Source organism: Myripristis murdjan, chromosome 16 (assembly GCF_902150065.1).
Source record: "Myripristis murdjan chromosome 16, fMyrMur1.1, whole genome shotgun sequence".
NCBI lineage: Eukaryota > Metazoa > Chordata > Actinopteri > Holocentriformes > Holocentridae > Myripristis > Myripristis murdjan.
The window spans coordinates 29,696,179-29,718,983 of NC_043995.1; the positions used below are offsets into that span (position 1 = coordinate 29,696,179).

General features: G+C 45.8%; 1 protein-coding gene across 4 annotated transcripts in view; it reads right to left on the reverse strand.

Moving 5' to 3' along the window:
• sema6cb (semaphorin 6Cb) overlaps window positions 1-22,805 on the reverse strand; it is a 183,779-nt gene that overhangs the window by 119,641 nt on the left and 41,333 nt on the right. For 3 of the 4 annotated variants that reach the window (XM_030071594.1, XM_030071593.1, XM_030071591.1), the window contains exon 3: window positions 1,887-2,104. The gene's annotated coding sequence lies outside the window, so the exon portion shown is untranslated. Of the gene's footprint in view, window positions 1-1,886; window positions 2,105-14,429; window positions 14,487-22,805 lie in introns of those variants that run through there. The other variant, XM_030071592.1, reaches the window with a different exon arrangement.

Here is a 22,805-nt window from a genome sequence, read left to right on the forward strand (position 1 = left end):
GATTCTCCTGAACTGGTGTGGCACACAACAAAGTATTTCAGAAAGGCATGTGAGATATGCGCAGAGAGTTCATACATCCAACACAGTATTTCACTCATGGTGGGAAGCAGACAATGCCGATATTGTCGAGCGAGTGGGTGACAAGATATGAAAGCAATGCCAGTCTCTCTCTCTCTCTCGGTTTTTGGCGTGACAATACCTTTATTCAGCTCAGCAGTCTGATCGTGTTTCACGCCTACGAAGCTGCCCCGACCACTATTCTTTCCCCATTTGCCTCCCCTTGATAAACGTCTTTGTGTCATCAATAACGACGGGCAGGACACGTCGGTCCGTGGCGGCGCCCTCACGACCCGACCCGGCACCTCGCCGCGGTGTTTTCTCTCGACGCGACCTTCAACGCCAAACTCTGGCGTTTTGTTCCCCCGCTGTCACCGGACAGCAATGCGAGTGGTGGGCTTGTATTCACTTTGACTGACACACAATGCGGCACAATGGTCCCACATGGCACATATACACACGGCCGGCCAAAAGAGGGATCACAGCACAATGGTGGCGCTTTGAAAAGGGGTATGAATAGAGAGGTGTCCCAACGCGAGCCCTCGTACCGTCAAATCGCTGCAAATGAGGTCTCGGAGGGACAGAACCCCTGCTAGACCCAGAAAACAACAGTGTTTTGTTACATAAAGCATTTCAAAGTGTTTATTGGTCTACCTGGGTGGTTTGGGAAAAGCTTTGATTGAAAGCTCTCAAGAGCCTTTCTACCACTTTGGAAAAGCACTTCAAAATCCTGACCAATGCAGGCTTACACAATCAGCTATGGGTGTAATAGAGAAAGGCCATTAACAGGCACACAGATCTCTCACCACAATCATCCATTACTGTGGCCAATTTGAGCCGCACGGGGCATGAACTTGAAATTACAGGGCAGAAAATGTGACGTGGCGTCGTTCACTTGATTCACCTGGATGACCCGCAGCGCCGGGAGGAGCGTTCTTCTACAGAGTCGCACAAAATACAATATTTAGGAAACTCAACTGAGGAGGTATTTATGGCAAAACAAAAAAAAAGTACACGATTTCAGACTTGTTTTGTCATATTACTAAATGACCCATTTGACCCATTTGACACATTTGACGCGATGACAAAAGAATGAATCATCGACAACGGAATAGAAAAGAAAAAGTAAGCTGTGCAAAATGCAGTAATTTGTTCACAAAAAAATCTTAAATGTCTTTTTAGATTTTCCCTCTAAGGAACTACTGATAATTCTTCTGATATAAGGGAGCAAAAAAAAGGAAATACAAAAAAGGAGTTTCTGAATGAGCTGTTTTGCTGACACACAACGTCTCCGCCTCTCAGAAGCTAAAGCAAAATGACACTGATGTGCAAATGATGCACATGATCATCTGAAGTCCCCCGGTGCATGATTTGGTGAAATGCGGTGAAATGCAAGACTTAATGTGAGTCTGAGTGCAAGTTTGTACGAGGGTTTAAACCGCGACTGTGGATTTTATGCAAACTGGCGTGAGTATTATGTAAGCTACTTTAAAACAGAGTGCTGGATCTGTTCAAAGTCTTGTGCTATTTGTCAAATAAGGCACCACTTTCCTTTTCTTTTTTTTTTTTAGCACAGATACTGGCATCATGAGTGTGAGCGTTCTCGGAGAGTATTGTAAAAATGGATTATTGGACTCGTCTTTATCACCCACAAATACCAGCAGCAATCTGACAGTGTTTGGAGATGCTCTATTGATTCCTAATGGAATTTTTTTTTTTCTCATTTTTTCGCTTTTTCCTCTCCACGAGGAGGTGGAAGCTGCAGAACAGCGCTCCCGGGGGAAAACAGGAATTCAGGAATTACACAAAAAGACATTAGAATAACTTACAGTCAGGTTTTGCTGTGTCCAACGGTCCACCTGAGAGCTGCAGCTCCTCCCACTTCCTTCAACAGACGACCTCAGCTGCGTGTGTGTAAGTGTGTGTGTGTGTGCACACAGGAAGCAGGGTTTGAAGATGGAGTGGCGGGGGGAGGGGTGGGGGGGCGGTTGCAAAACCCCCTTCAAGGCGCTCCCTCCAAAAAGTTCAGCAATCTCCAACAAACTTCCTGTGAGAGCAAACAAAGAGAACATGAGTGCGGATCACAACAAGAGGGGAACAGCTGCACGGCGAACACGCTGCTGAATAACCTCGGGCTGTTTTTTCCCTTTCGGTTAAACGGGGCCGCTGACCCATGACTGAGGAAGAACATGGAGACGGGGCTCTGTGTCCTCTTAGCGTAATCTCCTCAGCCGCTCGCCTGTCATAACATCACGGCTAACACAAGCGGAGAGGCCGTAAATAGAGCCAGATGTGCCGGGCCGGCCTGAGCTGGGGGCTCGAGATGGCGCCGGCGGGAGGGGAGCCGAGGAACCTCGAGACTCCGGCACGACGTTCGACTCCACTGCACACTGCAAAAAGTCAAAATCCTACCGAGATTATTTGTCTTATTTCAAGTAAAAATGTCTTATTTCTAGTCAAAATATCTCATTACACTTATTTCTGAGGTGATCATGTCTTATTTTAAGTGTAATGAGATATTTTGACTAGAAATAAGACATTTTTACTAGAAATAAGACAAATAATCTCGGTAAGATTCTGACTTTTTGCAGTGCAATCCTCTCTCCTCCTTTAAAATCACAGCTGATGCTACAACGTTAAATATTTATGTTTGAATAGCACCATGCTAATAGAAATGTTTTGTTTGATTTTACACTTTTTTTTATGAGTTTAAAAAATGGACTTGCATCTAACAGCGTTAGCACACTGACAGTAGAGGTACAGTTCCATAGGCATGTGAAAGTGTGTGTGCAAGTACATGTATATCGACTGCAAACACAGAGACACCCAAGTTCATGTTTATCCAGACCTCCACCCACAGACGTTTCATGCCTATATGCCCAGTCAGCAGCCTTCCTGCAGACCGAATACACCTAGTGGCTTAACATGCCTACGCTCACGCTAACTAGCGTGGGCACTTCACCCAAAAACTGTTTTTATAACCAACAATACGGAGGCATTGTTCTGTAGCGCAGCTCGACCTCAGGTTGTTTGCAGCAAAGAAGAACAGTCCTGCCTCCTTATTTTGTTTATTAGTAACTACAACCTTTTTGGACTTTTCGGAAACTTTCTTCATCCCCCTCCAGCCGGCCTCTCTGCTCTCAGGAGGCTCACTTATGTCGCACATCAGGGGGTTAAACCAGCGCCACTTCATCATGAGCTCACCTCGCCGACTGCACTGTCATCCTTTAACCAGCCTCCCCCAAGAAAGAAAAAAAAAAAAAAAAAAAAAAAACGTTCACACTGATGAGAACACATGACAAATGAAATTCCACACAATCCATTCTTGCAGGTTCAGCAGCCCCTCATCCCCCAAACACACACACACACACACACACACACACAGTTTGCTTCTTATGAGCTGTGATGACTAATGGCAAGTGGTCAATGGATTTCCTGACACAAGGCTTACTCCCACCACACACACACACACACACATATGCACAGAGGTTTTCACCTAAGACACACACTGCTCAAATGGCGGCAGACGGTGAGGGGGCAGAGGTGGGCTGTGACCGCAGAGTGATCCCTCACATCCTCAGCCGTGGATAAAGCATGTCCAGCTCACCGGCTCACTTGCACAGCAGAGCAGATGAGCCGCATTGCTTCGCCAATCCCTCCTGAATGAGTCAGCTGACTGCAGCTGTTGTGAGCTCCACGCCGGCGCTGACTCCCCTCGTGGCCTCCTCGTGAAGCCGGCGCAGGCCTGGAAACGCTTAACAGCCCCGGCCCTCCGCACATTAATTAGAGCCGTGTGGGCGCCTTGGCACCGCGGCTTGGTGGTGACTGAACCTGTGCGGTGTGGAGGGAAGTGTGGGGGCGGTGGGCGGGCCGGGCCGCGGTCAGGGTGCACGGCCGCTCGGCGGAAAGGTTAGAGCCGCCGTGCCAAATGACACCGGCTCTCAGTCGTGGGAAATGGCCTGCTGGAGTCCAGTGAGTGATGTCACCTCTAAAAACATTAAAACACCGCTATGCTCCATTAGATGCAGCCTGTCACCACTCGCTTCCACTCCCATATTTAGGAGCACAGCAGGCCACCAGGGACAGACCAACACATCCAGCTGTACCAAGCAAAATCACATTGGACCAATATTATTTTTACTGTCGATATTATAATTATAAATTCTATTTTCTACACAATCAATCAATGAATCAATCAAGAGGACACCACATTTTAATTTCACTACACAACCTGTTCCTGCTATTTATCATGTGTATACTGTATATTTCTTCTAAATTTGCACACTGACCTACCTCTATGCACATTTTATACACCCATGCACACGTTTTTTTCTGTTTTTTTTTGTTGCACATTGCTTTTTGCACACTGGGTTGTACTCAGATCTTATTCTGTTGTACTCAGATCTTATTCTGTTGTACTTAGATCTTATTCTTTATTTATTTTTTTTTTAATCTTTTTTTTTTTTAATTGATTTATTTAATCTGTAATCTGTGGATACTGCTGAAAAACTGCGAATTTCCTGTGGGATGAATAAAGTATCTGTCTATCTATCCATCTATCTATCTGTTGTATAATGACAAATAAACTTCCTTGTATCCTTGTATTATACTAGTCAGTTAATACAACTTTTCAAGTAGCAACTTAATAAAAACAAAGCAGTTTATTTAATAATTTCATTAAATTAAGGCAGCCCTGTGTGAAAAGCTTCACGTGTTTCATACCTGTATTTTTATTATAATTATTAGAAAGCATGTATTGGCCATTATGGGTGGGAAGATACTGCACATCGCTATCAGCCTCATAAAAAAAACAACATCCGTACAAGCAAAAGCAATTTTTACATAAGAAAAGCCCACTATGTTGTCAACAGCCTGTTCTCAAAAACAACCACATGTCTGCCGGGTAAGTGCAGTGATTAGCAGGCGGTGGCACAGAGGCCGGCTGAATTAGGATCAGCAGATTCGGTTAAAGGCCACACAGTGCGGCTTGTGTCTGCCGGATGCAGAGGCTAACAGCTAGCCGTGAGCGAAGGGGTTCTGTTGTTTTGCTCGGCTGTTTTCTCTCTGTAGCTCGCAATATCGATTTTAGTGAATGAGTTCAGCTGGTGGGGCTGTTATCAAGCTCTGTAACCTCAACCACCGGGGCTATTAGGCCGGGTGCTCATATAACGCCTGGGAGATGAAGGATAATGTAGCGGTGATTGTTTCATCGCCGCACAGCCGCACATCATTGTGGCCCAGTTTAAGTGGCGTTCTATAATTTCTAATCTCATTTTCCTGAATAGTCCCACAGAGAGGCCCCCTTATCCTGCCATAATAGTTTTGAGGTGAGCCCCATTAACCAAATGAGCTTTTCGGAGCACAAAATTCCCATTAACGCCACTCGCAATCCCTCATCTGCCGCGCACACCTCCTCCAGCCTCCCCGCAGACGCCAAACACCACCGGCTCGACATCTTCATCTCCACGTTCTTGCCCCCGCTCGGCCCTCCCGGAGCGAATTTGGTGTATTTCTGCCCTCGCCAAAAATCGCCTCAAGTCTTTCAAACAGATTCATTTCGCACCCGCAATCTCCACTCCCTCTCTATCTCTTACATCGTTTCCCCTCCAGATATTTCCCAGTAGGTCTTGCATTGCTCGCTGGGCTGTGGTGGTGATCAATGGCCCCTGGCCGCAGGCACTGGGGGGGCCCCAGGCTCCTGGAATGGAGGTATTAATAATGCAAGGTCCAGGCCTGTCATATCCTCCATTAGCACAGAGGAGGCGGGAGGCCCAACGGCTGATTGATTACTAATTAGATTAATTGCCGTCTTTTAAAAAGGAGGAGAGTGTAATAGACTACAGGCTTGACAACTGCTGGGGCAGAGAGGCCTGGCCTGCTGAAAAATGTCCACCGGGTAAAGCAGGCTGCAGCAAAAAACAAAAAGAAAAAAAGCTCTATAGATAAGGAGTACTTATTTCTTTTCTCCGATAAATGTGCAATTTGGTAAAGAGTAGCCTGTGTCTTTTTAAGAGTAATACAAAGGAATTCAATCAAAAGTACTTTACAAAAATGTGGAAGAAATTGATTTGAGTCTCTGCAGGCGCAACCCTACAATCCACATGTGAATACCAAAAGAAAACAAGCTAAATGCATCGACAACAGCATTCACCGAGGAACAATGATGTTATTTGCTGTTTTCATTTGAGACCATTTCCTCCTCCAATAACCGCAGATGTGTCTTGTTAGCTGTCGCTATCTGGAACGCATGACATGATAAGGCCCGATCTCCAGATTTAGTGTAACGTGCGCGATGATAGCGTTGTTCAACAGAGCCATTTTGCAAAAGGGAGCAGAGGTGTGTGTGTGGAGATTGAGTTCCACTTAATCTCCCCGCCGTCCTTTGGAGATAAAGCTAATAAAGCACATCAAAGCGGCGGCACACAGATTTGAGTCTGAGGGGAAAAACAGGAACTTCTCAAGGTGAAGCTGCTAAATGAATGAGGAAATATATATTCATCAACATCTTTTCTTGCACACGGTCCCATTCCTGTTGACCTTTAAGCGTCGCCGGCTGCTTCTGCAGTGGTCACACATCATGCAGATTAATGCATCAGCTCTCGTCACGTTGATATATTGGTTTGTCAATATATCAAGCTGATATTTGCCAGAAAACACCTAACTGATATAATTAAAAATCAAACATCAGCCAGTCCGTGTAATCCATCTCCATTATGACACAGATTGTTTAAATACATACATTTATCATTATTCAACGGGTTGTCTTTGGCAGGGGTTGTTAAAGTGGCATCCGGGGACCTCTGAGGGTCCTTGAAGGGCTTCCAAGGGGTCCTTAGGCAAAATTTAATTTTCACTATAATTTAATTCACAGGAAACTTTTGCTAAACAACAACAAATGCACATCAGTGATTATTCTGAAATTAGGTTTTAATCTCACCACTTTGAGTCCATTTCTCAGTATTAAAAGTATGACATTTGGACAATTTAATACTTAACACAAACCAAAATGTCTCTTCACGCCAAGGTCAAATGGGGACCGGTGGCTTAATGAAAGGATTCGAAACATGGAAAAAATGTCTGAAAACCCCCTGGCCCGCGGGAAGCCTTCACCTGAATTAATTCCAGTAATTATTGATATGATATATTACCATCCTCCACTTCAAAGGAAATCTTTAGTGTCTCGTGGTCTAAATGCGGTTTCGGAGGCTTTCCCATCCTGCTTTGGGGTAAAATTTATGTTAAAAGCACCAAGTCTCATCAGCTTCGGTCCAAAGATACTGGCACCCGCTTTAAAAACCCATAAAGCTGCAGCGCTTCCCACCGAGCCGTGTTACTACTGACAACAAGTGGCTAAGCAGGCGTGCGTGCGTGAGTTTCCGAGCGCAGGTCTAATTGCCGTGTTGCACGCCGGTACGGCCGCACACACACACACACACACACACCCACACTAAACAGAAATAGCCTCGCACTTCCGATGGGATAATGCCTTCCAAACAGGGAGCTGCATCTCTCTCCGACAGACCACGGCGAGTCATATCCTGCTCTGCTGCTTCACGCCAACCTCGGGGACAAGATTCCCAGTAACGCAACGGTACATTTAGTGCAATCGCAAAACTTTGGGGCGAAAGCGATTTATTTTAGAGAGGCACAATTGGGCCCGATCTGTAAAATTACAAGAAAAGCTTATTATGCCGCAATGCAGTCTGTCGTCCATATCCATCTCCCGACTCTGACATAATGATGCCATCAGTAATGGGAGCCGGGCTGCCAGTGATGCACTCTACAGAGGGGCTTCTCCAACGCCAGGCCTGCCTTTTTTTGGTCCTCGGTCTCATGACATGAATCACAAGGAGAACGGTCCTTATCAGTATTTTCGACAGCGAGAGCGGTCGTTAAGCTTTCTTGTCACAAATGAGCTCTTCGGGGGCCGTCAGGATGAAGTGGAATATTAGACCTATTAATTATTCTGCTCTGTCATCCTGCTCACAGGCAGTCCTGAATCTGTCCACCGCGTTATCTCACCAAGTTAGTCTCTGCTGTGCTCTTCCACACCAGCTACAAAATGGCTAAAGATGGCGGCGTGTTGGACCGCGGCGGCTGGCATCTGCCCGGCGCGTCCCCCCCCGGGACGCCGCGTACGGCCAACAGCCGACACACTCGTCCAGCGCTCAGAGGCTGTCGAGAGATCCTGTCGACCTTTTGATGCTTTTAGGATTGTGATCAGGGACACAAAAAAGGGAGGAGGAAAAAAAAAAAAAAAACAATCTCCCACTGTGGAGCTGTGTGTCCAAAAAGTCTGAAAAAAAAAAAAAAAAAAAAAAAGAACAAGAAAAATCACATCGAAGCTCTTTTGCTGCATTCATGTCACATGGAAAAACAGGAGATGTGAGCTTCCAATTTGAAAATGTCATGCCCTCAGCTGTGATCTGGTAAATAGCCGACGACTTGGGAGCTTGGGTTTTGGCAAAAGGCCCCGACATCGTGGACCTCCGGCACCCACAGAGAATAACCTCTGCTCTGGTGTAGTAACGGCACATTCATGTCAAATAAAACAAAGAAAACCAATGATTTCCATCACAGAGCTCCACTGGGTTACCACAACTCTCAAAATGCCGTGGCAGGACACGGACTTGGGAGATTTTTCAGTTTTGTGGTCGGTGCTGCAAGAGTTCACCGTGCTGTAAAACAAACTCCAAAGTGCGCGAGGTAAAGGAAGTCAAGTTAATTTCAGTAACGGTGCTCTGACGGCTTTAAACCATCCACTTGACATGAATACAGCACCGGGACATTTAACATCCAACCAGAGTGCTACAGTCTTGATTCATCAGGTCCGTTTAGGCTGTAATACGGAAACACAGACGCAGAGGCAAAGCGAGTGTGACAATGCAACATTTTATGCATTAAATCTGCAGAGCTGTGTTTTAACAGTTGTGGGAAAAAAAAAACAAAAAAAAACTGTGCGTGCCAATTTCCTCCTTCAGAAGTAAGATCTGTTTCTCCTTCTGCACCTGCCCCCCCTCCTCTGCTCTCCTCTCTCCTCCAGCTCTGCTCCCTCTCCTTTTTCTCCTTTCCTGTGCCCATGGCTGCCCCCCCTCGCCTCCTCCTCCTCCTCCTCCTCCTCCTCCTCCCAGCCCCTGTGGCTCACTGCAGTGATGACATGCTGCGCTAATTGAAAGCGACCCTGACTCGTCCTTTATCCAAGCCGCTCTGGCTGATGCCCCGTTGTTTTTCCCTCCGCTGGCAGTTGACAACTGGCCTTTCGGCTGCGGCGCGCTGCGGTGCGAACCCTGACCTCACCGTGCCGGCCTCTCGCCTCACTCCCGCAGCAAACACACAAACACCGGCGCAGAGGAGGAGAAACTGCACACTTGCATTTTTTTTTCCCCCCCTATTTTTTTTTTTTTTTTTTTTTGCAGCACGGCTCTGAGGTGTAATGGTGTTTGTCTAAATTGTTCTGGTGAGAATCTGTTCCTGAATAAATGGAGGCAATCCTCCAGAGGTAAAACTAAAAAAAAAACGCTTTTTGCTGGGTTCCTACATGCAGGTAAAAGCAATGCATAATGCTGTTTACACATTAAACAGAGGTTTATAATTTGAAATTCAATGAAGACGTAAACAATTCGTCTTTCCTTGAACGTACTCAGCACACCCTGAAGGACAAAAGCACAAACGCTAACCTAATAGATGAGCTACAAACTGCAGCACAGAGAACGTGATTAGATCGCTCTCATACTTAATTCCTTTATCAAAAAGCGGCGATATTCCACCGAAACAAAACGCATGTACCTGCAGTCTCTCCGACGGGGGTGGGCCGCTCTTATCACCCTTTGTGAGCAGAGCCGGGGCCCGTAATGTAATAGAGTAGCGGCGTGCTCATAAATCACCTGGAGAGGCTGCATGCCACATCCACTGACACTCCCAATCTGCCAACCTGTGTCTTTATTAAAGAGCACATTATCCTGAAGAGCGTCTTCCTCCCCTCAGCCGCTCTCCCAGAACCCTCCAGAAAGCACATATTTATACACGGGCATGCATACAAATACGCTCCTCTGTGGGCATAAATGCATTTCTGCGTGCTTTTATGCGAGTGTGTCAGTGTGTAAGTGTGTGTGTGAGACAGAGAAAGAGAGCGAGATAGAGAGAAGAGTGGCATTGCTTTCATATCTTGTCACCCACCCTCTTCACAATTAAAGCAATTGTCTCCCTCCCACTGTGAGTGACGCATCACTTTGGATGTATGAACGTCTTTTCAGATCTCACTTGCTTTATTGAAATTCTTTGTTGCACACACTGTTTGTCCAAGAATATCTGTGTGTGTGTGTGTGTGTGTGTGTGTGTGTGTATTCGGGGCTTTGTCGGTCGGTTGTATTTGTTTGTCTCCGTCCAGTCACTTTGACAGCTAAATTGGAAAATGTCAAATGTAAACATGCGCGCTGACAGAGGAACAGCAGCGATGCAAAGAAGTGGCATCGGCGTGGAGACACTCAGCACTTAACATCGTTTTTTTTTTACTTCAAGTATCACTGCTGAGGAGCCCTTAGGCAAGGCACGCAAACAGGTTCTCATGTGCAGCTTCAGCACAACCTACGCAATCAGAGCTTCTTCATAATGACGAGGAGGTTTTCAACACCACTTTAATCCCAGGCACCGATAACTAATATTTATTTGTGGCCAATAAACATTTTTCAGTAAATGTGAAAATGCGCACCTTTGAACCTGTGAATTAACAGATGTCTGTTCTCCACTATAAAACGCTGCCCTTGTCGCTTTTACCGGCGGCTGCATCAAAACAATGCGCAATTACCGTTCACATCATCCATTATATTATTCAAAACTGCGATACTTTTATTGGAAACGTTATGAATATCAGCCCTGATAATTGCACAAACCAATAAATGCTTGACCCGGAGGATAAATTTGGAAAAATGTGATCCGTCGTCAGACTTTGGGAAGCTACAACGTGGAATATAAAAACGTCAGCCAGGTGATAAAGATGTACGTTATCATCTTGAGGTTTTTTTTTTTTTTTCCCCAGACTTTGAAGCCAGCAGTCAAAAGTCATGTTGTGAACATTATCGCGCTCCTTGTCATTTGTTAGAGCGTCAACGACTATAATTTTCTACTTGTACGATTGCAGCTCTCGAGATAAAACGTGATGTGCACGCATTGAAATATAAGTTTGACATGCACGAGTAAAAAAAAAAAAAAAACACTTGTTATCTTCCTTTTTCTCTGCCAGTCTTTGAGGTAGAAGGTCAGGCTTTGCACGCTGCACAGCCTAAAGAACCTCACCAATCAACTTCTGCAGGTTTAAGTCTCTCAAGACAGAGGATTTGCTGCGTGCATATGGACGTGTATGCTCGATACACACGGGGAAGAGCAAACCCTCTTGAAGGAGTCAACACGGCGTTTAAATCTGGATGTATAATCACTGTGTGCTTTGCGCCGACTAAATGCGACTAAAAATTTCAGCCGGCTGCCACTGTGCTCCCGACCGAAATCATGCAAATAATGAACAGGCAAAAACATGAAATCCCTCTCTCCCCCCCCCCCCCCCCCGCAATTCCTGCACACACAAGACGTGCCCCTCGGTAAACATCACCAGAGAAATACATCCTGCAAAGCAAGCCGCACCGCTGAGAGACAGAAATGTAAACAAGTCGCACACGCTCAAAATAGAAGTTGTTATACTCGAGAAATACAAGGCTGAGGATGAGGACTGAACAAAGACACAAGTCTGGGCTTTCTTGGGGAGGTTTCTGTTCCCCCGGCTCCTGCGGGCTGTAATCTGACCGGGCCGGAGCCGCGGGGGCCGAGGGCTTCCCTTCACGCCGCGGCTGAGAGCTTCCAGTTCTGCACGTCGGGATCTGACGTTTTTTTTAGTCAGAGAACAAAAAGCTCCACGCATCTGTCACCTTTCCCCAAATCCTAACGTGGACCATATGGATCCGAGGAAAGCGGCGGTGAAACCTGAGGCGTGTGACCTACATGAGACTCGCGCGTTTGGATTCTCCGATTGAAATGTGCTCGGGTTGCCATGACGATATGTAAATCTTACATCATTCTGCTGAGACGACTGTCATACTTTCGGCACCGGCGGCTCTGAACGTTTGACGTCAGCGAGACGATCAACCAAAAAAAAAAAAAAAAAAAAAAAAAAAAAAAAAGTCGGGGGAGCTTCGTTCAGAATCCGGTGAAGGCAGAAGGAAGCAAAAGACGTTTGAAACAAAAACAGATGTGACATCTTTGTTATTTTCACGCTGCATAATTTGGTATGAAGGCTTGCGGCGTGAACTAGGGCTGGGTGGCATATTAATACATCAATATGGTACGAGACTAAATATCATCTGGGATTTAGTACATCGCAGCATCCTCATATGACAAATGATATGATATGATGATATGTTTTCTTCCTGGTTTTAAAGGCTGCATTACAGCAAAAGGATGCAATTTTCTGAATTCAGACAGTTAAGCGTTTCTGTTATTTGCCTCCACCTGCTTGGCCATCATATCCTCATTACTAATGTTTGTTTGTGTGTAAATATCTTACGAAAGCGCCGATACACTGCAAAAACGCAAAATCTTACCGAGATTATTTCTTTTTTCAAGTCAAAAATGTCTTATTCCTAGTCAAAATATCTCATTACACTTAAAATAAGACATGATCACCTCAGAAGTAAATTGTTTTTAGACAATTTTCAATGTTTCAAGTGAAAATTTGTTTGTTTCATTGGCAAAATTTGTTTCTTGTTTCTAGCTAATTTTCAATGAAACCAATGAAACAAGCAAATTTTCACTTGTTTCAAGTGAATTTTCACTTGAAACAAGTGAAAATTGTCTAAAAACAAGTTACTTCTGAGGTGATCATGTCTTATTTTAAGTGTAATGAGATATTTTGACTTGGAATAAGACATTTTTGACTTGAAATAAGACAAATAATCTTGGTAAGATTTTGCGTTTTTGCAGTGTATCCGCATTACTAATGTTTGTTTGTGTGTAAATATCTTACGAAAGCACCAATAATCATTCCTATTAATATCGTCAAGGATTTCAGTCAAAGATGTGGTGATAATTTCGTCCATACTGCACAGTCCTGGTGTGAACAGCCAATCACAGTCTTCCTTCTGCCCAGACCGCCCCTCGCTCACCTGGACCAACACCACGGTTCCTCCCCCGGGCAGTGGGGGTGAGACGGGAGCGGGTGGCGGTGGTTCGGGCGGCCAGGTGGCCTTCCCGTCCCGCCGCAGACATGCCGCAGCCTGACACGGCAGATCTAACACGGCCGGGGCCGAGCCAGCCGCTCTTATCTTATCTGCTGGAGGGACGTGCGACACACAGACGCACGTCGAAAGACAACAGAGTCGACAGGTAATCCGGGATTAGAGTGCAGACGTGTCATTTCCGCGGACGCGTTATTTCCCCTGCACTAATGTCGTTTGTGAAATGTAGGGTGCAACCTCATCTGTCCCCCTCCACGCTCTCCTCTGGCACCCATCAATGGAGCGCCGTGGACCAGCATAGACGACGAGATAATGAGCTCCCGTTGCCTTGTCAACGCTTTCCCTTTTCTCGACAGCCACACTCTGAAGATCCCGCTCGCCTGCTTCCCGGTGCGCGCAGTCCTTCAGTAAACAAGGCATCAGGATGGCAGATGAAATCTCATATCGTCTGAAAATCCCCTTCGACAGGCAACCACACATGGGCACTCACTCCACAGCGAGACGGCTGCTCTCTGAGGGGAAAACTTTATTACTTTTGAGATTATGTAAAGAAACGACAGGACGACTCTAAGGGCACAATCTCAAATTTTTGTTGTGGTCAGGTCAAAGTTCGCCTCCGATTTGAATGCAGCAGCTGTGTGACACCAGCAGTGACAGATAGATGAAGCCTTTATTTGCAAAAGTAGCAGAGCACACTGTTGACAAACTCATCAAGAGTGGCAAAAAAATGCCCTGCAGCCAGCGAGGTGAAATCACAGAGGCCGCTTTTTACATAAGAAAATGATATCATTATATTTTACTTTGAAAAAACACGTTCAGTGGAGTCAAACCCCCCCCCCATGTGAGCTCAGGGGCTGCCACGCCGCCCCGGGCCATGTGCACTTACATTCCTCACTTTGGTTACAGCGTGAAACCATACTTTGAAGATTGTGTACATACACGACCTCGAGCGATGGCTGTTATTTTCCATATGAAGCCTCTCCTTCTTTTGCAATCATCAGTGAAAAAAAAAAAAAGAAAGAAAGAAAGAAATTAACGCCAAAGGTTAATCGCTGATTAACTCATGAGGAGGTATACGGCTGGTGGAGAGTGAACATAATGTTCTGCTAAAGTGAAGAAATAAAAAAACGGCAGCTATAAATAATTACTTACTCAACAGCCATCTTCGGTGCCGCGGTCTTTATTCAGCGCCGAGGTGAAACAAACAAAACAAAACTAAAGTGAAACGCGTATCACAAAGCGTTTTTATTCACAAGCAGCCGCTTTGCTTTCAGGCGTTTGGCTTCGGGTGCTCGACGTTATCAGTCATCATCAAACGGCGTCCGTCTGAGGAGGAGCAGCGCGGCGGCATTCCTCACGCGGCCTCCGTGTGTATTCATGACATTTCCTGTAGAGTGGCATTCTCTCCTATCTGTGTGTCAAGCCGGTGTCAAACGCAAGAGTTTCCAAAACACACACACACACACACACAAACACAGAGAGAGACACACACAAGAAGAGAAAGAGAAAAAATCTAGAAAACGAGTTGAGCGGTGTGACGTTTCTGCGGCGCTGGGATGAAACAAATTCCTCCGTCTGGTTTGTTTACCGCACTGCACAAAAAACAAATCTTGGGCCTAATTTGTGCAATTACTGAGATTTCACAACTTATTTCGAAACAGCGACGTGGCTGCAGCGGGCCGCACTGCAAAACCAAAAAATCTTACCAAGATTATTTGTCTTATTTCAAGTCAAAAATGTCTTATTTCTAGTCAAAATATCTCATTACACTTAAAATAAGACATGATCACCTCAGAAGTAACTTGTTTTTAGACAATTTTCACTTGTTTCAAGTGAAAATTCACTTGAAATAAGTGAAAATTAGCTAGAAACAAGAAACAAATTTTGCCAATGAAACAAGCAAATTTTCACTTGAAACGAGACAACAATTTACTTCTGAGGTGTTCATGTCTTATTTTAAGTGAAATGAGATATTTTGACTAGGAATAAGACATTTTTGACTTGAAAGAAGACAAATAATCTTGGTAAGATTTTGCATTTTTGCAGTGCAGTGCCACCACTAGGCCAAAAAGGACCCAATCTCACACATTGGAGATCACAAATGCAAAACGATTAAAACAAAGAAACAGTTGCACCCAGGGCGACTTGCACCAAGTGATGTCATGGTCATTGTTACTGCAAAGGAATGTTGAGACAAATGTGTATTTTGTGCCAAAGTGACATGGGATTTTGGATACGAAATTTCTCCAAACCACCACCACCTCTGGCACTCAGATTTGACGCAAAACAGTATATATATATATATATATATATATATATATATATATATATATATATATATAAATATATATATATATATGAATAATCTTGGTAAGATTTTGAGTTTTTGCAGTGCGGCCTGCTGCAGCCACGCCGCTGTTTCGAAATAAGTTGTGAAATCTCAGTAATTGCACAAATTAGGCCCAAGATTTGTTTTTTTTGTTTTTTTTTTGTGCACTTCCCCATACCTGTGTGTTGTGCGCCCAAGCTCCCGGCTGTCAGGCGAGCGCTTGGCAGGCGTACGAGACCTGTTATGTCTGGATTTAATATCCCATCATCGCTGAAGTGACTGCAACCAACTGCGATGTTAAATAAAACATGTGCTTAAAACGATCAGGTTTCCCCCTCCCGGTATTGACGTGGCATCCATCCACTTTTCACTTTGTCTTGAAAAGTAAAGTAAAAAAAAAAAAAAAATGAGGTAAGGTTCCAAAAATCAGACTTGATTTTAAGCGTCTCGTTGAGCGTCCCCGTGGTATCCGATGTTATTTTACAGTAACGACGGCGCTGATCCCATTCCAGAGCTCCGGCGTTGCGTTTAGATAAGCTAATGTTTCTCTCTCCCTCCTCCCTCCCTTCCAACGGACTCTTATTTCTGTTTGAACAAAAAAAAAAAAAAAAAAAAAAAGATATTTCCTTTCCTTTACAAAAGCAGCTGCTAAAACAAAGACACACACAAAAGAAAAACACAGCGCTTGCCGATGTCCAGAAAAACACTTTTTTCTTCTCCGAGGAGGCCGGCTGACTCGCTCACCTCTCACCTAGAGCTGCAGGAGGAGCTCGAAAGAGAGTTTTGCTCCGTCTGTGCAGCTAGAATTCAGATTCCAAATCAAATCATCCGAAATTTGGTCGGCGTCCAGCGAGAGGAGGAGAGCCGCTCAGAGAAAGAGAGAGAGAGAGAGAGAGAGAGAAAATGTTGTAAACCACAGAGTGTAAGAGCTGAGGCCTCACAGACGGTTTAATTTAGCAGCTGTGGGTGTTGGGAGGCCTTGTTCCAAAAAACTCTGCTTGACTTTGTCCGCGTTCCAGCGTGAATCGTGACATCACCGTCGACAAAGCACCGCTGTAAACACCGGGCGGTAAACACATCATGCCAGTCAAAGCGCTGGTGTTCAACTCCCACAGAGCCTTTTTGCTAAATTGCATGAGTCACCGACGACGGTGAAATTAAAAGACGGGCCATGTTCCTCTCAGGATCCGTTCATTAACGAGCGGGGCCGGTCCCTATGTCAACATGTCGGGTGAATGAAAGGGTGCAGCGAGGGCCAGAAGGGGCTCGGGGTGGTGCTCACACCCACCGCCGTGCTGCGGCCTGGCATGGCCTTGTGTTTTGGAAAGGAGGCTCATGGAAATCAGCGGTGCTTGGCGCGGCTTCACTCCCGCCTTGGTTTGCTAATGGCCTTCCAAGTTTTTGGGGCTGCCATTTGTCAGCCTGACTGATGTCCGAGCCATGAGGATCAATCTCTCGCCGCATCCGTCTCCCCCGCCATCAGAGGGAAAAGTACAGTTGCTCCGTGAGGCTGGCCGGGGCGGCGTGGATGTGCTCCCAGAACGAAACTCTCATAATGAACGCAAACACTTAAGCCCTGGTCTTGCAGGTAGAAAGCACGCTGGGTATTGTGAGGATAAATGAATAAATTTACTGCAGAATTTGAGTAAGAGGAAAAAAAAACAAAAAAAACAACGGGAAAACTTGGCAAACTCATTTTGTACCTAATACAGAAGCATCAGATACGGCCAAAAACCACAGAAAGCAAGGCGGTCTGTCGAGATAGGCTGTTCCTATTCTTGGAACGCTTTCAGTGGTCTATGAAAACCAGGGGTCCGTCTCTCCTCTCTCGCTACATTAAGTGATTCTTAGTGAAGCCTCGCAAACAGGATCCAAACTGGAAGCAGGCACGAAACACAGAAAGACAGACAGACACTGTACCTGTGTGTGAGTGAGCGAGTGAAAGAGCAACAGAATCACATGAGGCGAGTGAGTGAGTGAGAGTGAATATAAATCAGGGAATAGGAGAGGGGGGAAAAAAATAACAGATGAGATGGGGGGAAAAAAAGAAGTATGAAAACAGAGTTGGGGAGCTAAAGAGTGAAAGGAGCAGCTGAAAGAGGCGGCGGGGCCCCAGGTGAGCCCTGTGGTGGGTCATTTCACAGCCCTGCAGACTGACTAACACTGACAGGTCAGCTGGAAGACTCGCTGCCAAGAGAAACCCTCGACGGAAAGAACAGGAGACATGAACACACACATGTGCACGTGCACGCACACGCACACACACACACACACCTCTACGCCCGCACGGCAAAACAATTTCCTTTTCAATCTGCCGCACAATAACTGAGCCGCTGTTTATTGACCTTTTGCATGGCGCTTTTCACCAGGCACTCGCTTCTTTGGCTCTGGGTACAGGAGTATTACCCAGACCCCTCTCGGCTCGCGGCTGGAAATTCATCGTCTTCCAGCTGGCTCATCCGGCGAACCCACCTCCAGCCTCCACATCAGGATTTGTGGCGAGCGTCTGTGGGAGTGAGCGCCTCCCCGACTGTCACTTTGATTGGATCGTCAAAGAAGACAATTTGATGTTATAACCACCATTAGGGCAGTAACAAATCAATTAAAGGCAAGCATAGCACTTAAGCCCGATGTACACAGGCGTGCCTCGAAGGCAGTCTGCGCATTACGACATCGGATGGTCGCCGCCTCGCTCGGGCTGGAACGTGGCCAGCGTGTTCCACTTTAATAGCTGAAAAACGTCGCCTGTGAATTTCCTGATGTTAAGATAATGTCCCGGTGTAATGTACAGAGCCATTAAACCAGCTCCAACACTCAGTATTTTTTTTAATTCTTTGGAGAGTTTTACATACACTTCATCTGTTTACTATGAAGAAAAAAAAAAAAAAAACTGGATCCCCTCCATCGTTCCCTGGGATGAGAATTAGTCGCTGAAGCGGTCACGGCGGCTCGGCTGCGGCGGTAACCTTCCGTCGCCAAGTGAATAACGGCGGCAGCGCGAGTCCCATTTGGCTGACGAGCAGCAGGGAAGCAGGTGGGCAGGCTGAGGCTTATCTGCCAAAACAGCCGGGGTGCGCCACACCTCCCGGCGCAAGCACCGCCGCGACTCAGCGACCACACGCCGAGAGAATGAGAGGGTAGCGACGGGAAAAGGAGAGAGAGAGAGGAGAACCGCGAGCGAGCGACGGGTTCAGGGGTGTGATCAAGTCGCACAAAATAAGCAGGAAAATCATTTGGCCCTGTGGGTAATAAAAAAAGGTCCCAAAAACCTGAAAAAAAAAAAAAAAAAAACATTCAAAAGGTTGCAAAGAAAGGAAAATAATAAAGAGAATGTTGGATCAAAATTGATTCCGCATGGTAAGGGTGTTCGCAGGGAGCAAGAAAAGAGCTGAAAGTGAAAGCAGAGTAAAAAGGTGAAGGAGAGAACAAAGGAAGAGACGGGAGAAATAAAAAAAAAAATAAATCACACTCGTCCTCTCCTGCTTTCTCCAGTTCTGTCACCTGGAGATTAGAGCCGCCTCGTTCCACTGCTGCTTCGCCCCATAAGCACCAGAGACGACCCACCCCGATATAACGCGTCCATAATACACCGCCGTTCCACCGGGGGGGGGCCTCACGTGGCGCCAAAACCATCTCCAGGGCCCGGGAGGTGTTGACTGAGGGACGCTGGGCACGTCACGTTGGGCGATAGTAGCGAGGACGCGCGAACGTGAGATCCCAGGTGCCACTTTATAATTGAGACCTTGATATTGCTGTCTGAGCAAAACAATGAAACTGTAGGGTGGGTATGATAAGTTTACACCTGCGTGTGAGCAGCTGATTACACGTCGGGGATAACTTTGAAGCAGCCTGGAACATAAAACAAGGACTTTATCACCCCAAATGTTTTAATTAATCCGCTCCCAGGTCACGTTCTTCATCCCGCCGGGAGGACTAAGCGGTCTCCAAACAGCTTAACGAGAGAGAGCGGCCTGTCTCCAGGTCTGTCTGCCTGTATCTAAACAGAGGCTCCTCTTTCTGCCATATAATGGAATTACAGCGGTCCCCCCTCTCTCTCTGATTGATGAAAGTGCCATGTCTGCAAGCGCCTCTTTTACATAGCGGAGAACCTCCCCCCGCGGCCCGCAATTCATCATCTGACAGTGGGATTGGTCTATTCATCTTAATGCATGCCAGGCCCAAACGGTGGGTCCCGGGTCACACTCTGCAGCCCCTATCTGTCTCATGAAGGGGGAGCTGAGAAGGCATCAAAAGGTTTTAAAAACTTCCTGGGGATTTTTTTTTTTAGATTATCAGAATAACACCACCACCAGCTTGATTGCATCTTGATGGAACCGGCGGCGCTCGCGTATGTGCAACGAACATCGCAAATCAATGATATCTAACAGCATAAGAGCATCTGAGGTTGGATTTTTTTTTTTTTTTTTTTCTTTTAATAACACATGCATCCTCTTTCCACCAGAACAACCAGGTGAATCCAGGTCAAAGTTATGATCCTTCACTGATTTCAACTGTTAAATCCAATTCAGTCATGAAAGGAAGATGCAGATGAAGGGAGTAGAGTTTTTAAGCCTTGAGCTAAACGATACATGAACTGTGAAAATAGAGAGGGAACTCTTATATAACTCTGTAATAGGAAGGCGGTGCTTTTATTTCAAACACTGTGCGTGTGGACTGTCTTGTTACAAGCGAGTCCAGTTCGCCTCTTACTTGACTCGTGACCTGGAAATACAGCGGGTCGTCATCAGCGTGGAGGAGTCATTCTGGGTAAGCTGACCCATGAAACGATCCTGGTCATGATCGGGGGTGAGAGCCGGGACAAAGCCTGGGTGTTTAACCCCCACGTCACTCCGTGTGCGGTACATTATGTCATCCGTTGTTTTCAAAACAGAACGTGATCGAGTCTGTTTTGGTCACAGCCGAGAGGACGTTCATGCGTTTGGTGTTCGAAACAGACTGGAGGAAGATCACGATGCGAGAATTATGCAAGGCTGGAAGTGTGAAAAAGGGAATGAGTAACAACACCCTGTCCTGATATGATTGTCCCAAAACAAAAACAAAAAGAAATTCAAGACATCTCTCCTCACACATACCAAACATGACCAACGATTAACCACGACAGTACGATGAGACTAATGTCTTACCGACTGGAATTAGTCTTACAACTCACAAATCAGTCTTGATATTCCCTTAATTCAGCTGCTCCATCACACGGCAAAGAATGCACAAGGTAAACAGAGTTGTAAGATAGATCTTTAGCCAAACAAACTTCTCATAACTCACATGAGGTTGTCTAGATAGCCATGATGAGGTGAATCTGGGACAAACTACTTTTTTTCCCCACTGTGCCGCTGTGTACAGTCCACACAGGAGTGGAAAATGAACATGTAGACTAGAATTAAATAAATCACGTAGTTTTCCATAGGATACTGCACAGCATGACTGTCCTTGCAACCTGTGAAACTGAATAACGACAATATTTAAGCAAAGTGTTTGCCTCAGCAAGTGTGCAAATACTTCTTTATTTCCTCGCTTCGCTCGCTCCTCTTGGCAAGTCGGTGGGGGTAATTGGCATGCATGCCCGGGCAGGACACTGGACGAGCCAGGTCTCCAGTTTGGGCACACAGCACAACGGCTCTGCTGTGCCCTAAAAAATTTGTTTAAAGCTGTGATTCAGCAACAGGCTGAGACCTGTGCAGCTCCACTGATGCCATCCGTCATGGCAAACCCATCAAGGCCGATTCGTACCCCGTCGTTCCATCGGGGAAGTCGTGCGTCTTCGTTGTCCGCTTCGGTCCGCGTGTTGTAAATGTTGCCACCCACCCACCCCTATATAGGATGTCTGCACGCGACCCAAAATTTTTGACCACGCAAACTGTTTGCATCGCGAGCGTGCCGAGTGCACACGATCCAGATGGATCACTCCGTGTTCCTGACGTGAGAAGGGGATTGTTACACATTCACAAACACACACAGCGTGCGGGGGCGGGAGGACGAGGAAGCTATCTCTACCAGCCAGCTGATGTTCATATCCATGTATGACTATCTCTCTCTCTCTAACGCACACAAACACACACACACACACACACACACACACACACACACACATACATATACATATCGGTATCGGATTGGGAAGTGTGTGACCCTCAATTGTAGTATGAATAAAACAGTGTGTGCGTGCCATGTGTGTGCAGTACAAGTCTGCAGCTGTCCATGGACTTGACACACAGAGCATGTTTAGGCCTTTACTCTGGCATAGAACCCACCCCTCCCACACACATAAACAAACACACACACACACACACACCACCCAAATCCTTACTTTGGAGAGAACAGCAGGCGTGGGTCAGTGTTGGTTTTACCATACTGGTTCTAATGAAATATTTTCAGACTAATGTCACAGGTGTTTTGTGCAAATATTTAACATCTTTACATGTGACTACTTCATTGCCATTAAAAATATATCTATCTATTTAGTGTATCTGCCAGAATATTAGTCTTCTCATGGCAAAAAGCCACTGAAACAGCATTTTACCCAACATGCGACAATACAACTCTCCACTAAAACTCAGATCAGTTAAACTCTTTCAGAGTTTGCAGGTCCTTAAGCCACAATGATCCAACGTGTTCACTGAATGCTAAAGCAACCTCTGGGATACATTAGGCCTTTAAAAGAAGAATTACTTTGCAAAAGGATAACTGCAATTAAATGCACAAATAAAATGGGCAAGGAAAGTAAAATTCAGCTGCAGGTTGAACAAAATTTTGACGTAGCTGTGGTCAGGGAGTATTACGGTCTTCACATGTCAGAGGCTTGTACATCCAACCCAAGCTTATGAGTTTGGGACTCAAACGCCATTTACGGAAATATCAGGTAATGATAGCAACCTAGAACCTGAAGCATCAAACATGGATGTCATTACAAATCTATTATTTGAATGCAAAGCAGGCGTGACCTAAAATTCTTCCATTTAAACTACAAATTATTCTGTTTTTGTCAACAGGCAACATGCATTTCATTTCTTCTTCTTCCATCATGAAACTCAATATTTCCAAATTTCCCACTACTCTACGTTTAACTTCGGAGGAGGTGCTCGCATGCCGCTAACTTGTACATATGGTAAATACTTTGTTTCCGACATGTGCTTGAAGGCGCCGCAGCTTCCATCGCATCAGCGCTGAGCAACGGTGACGGG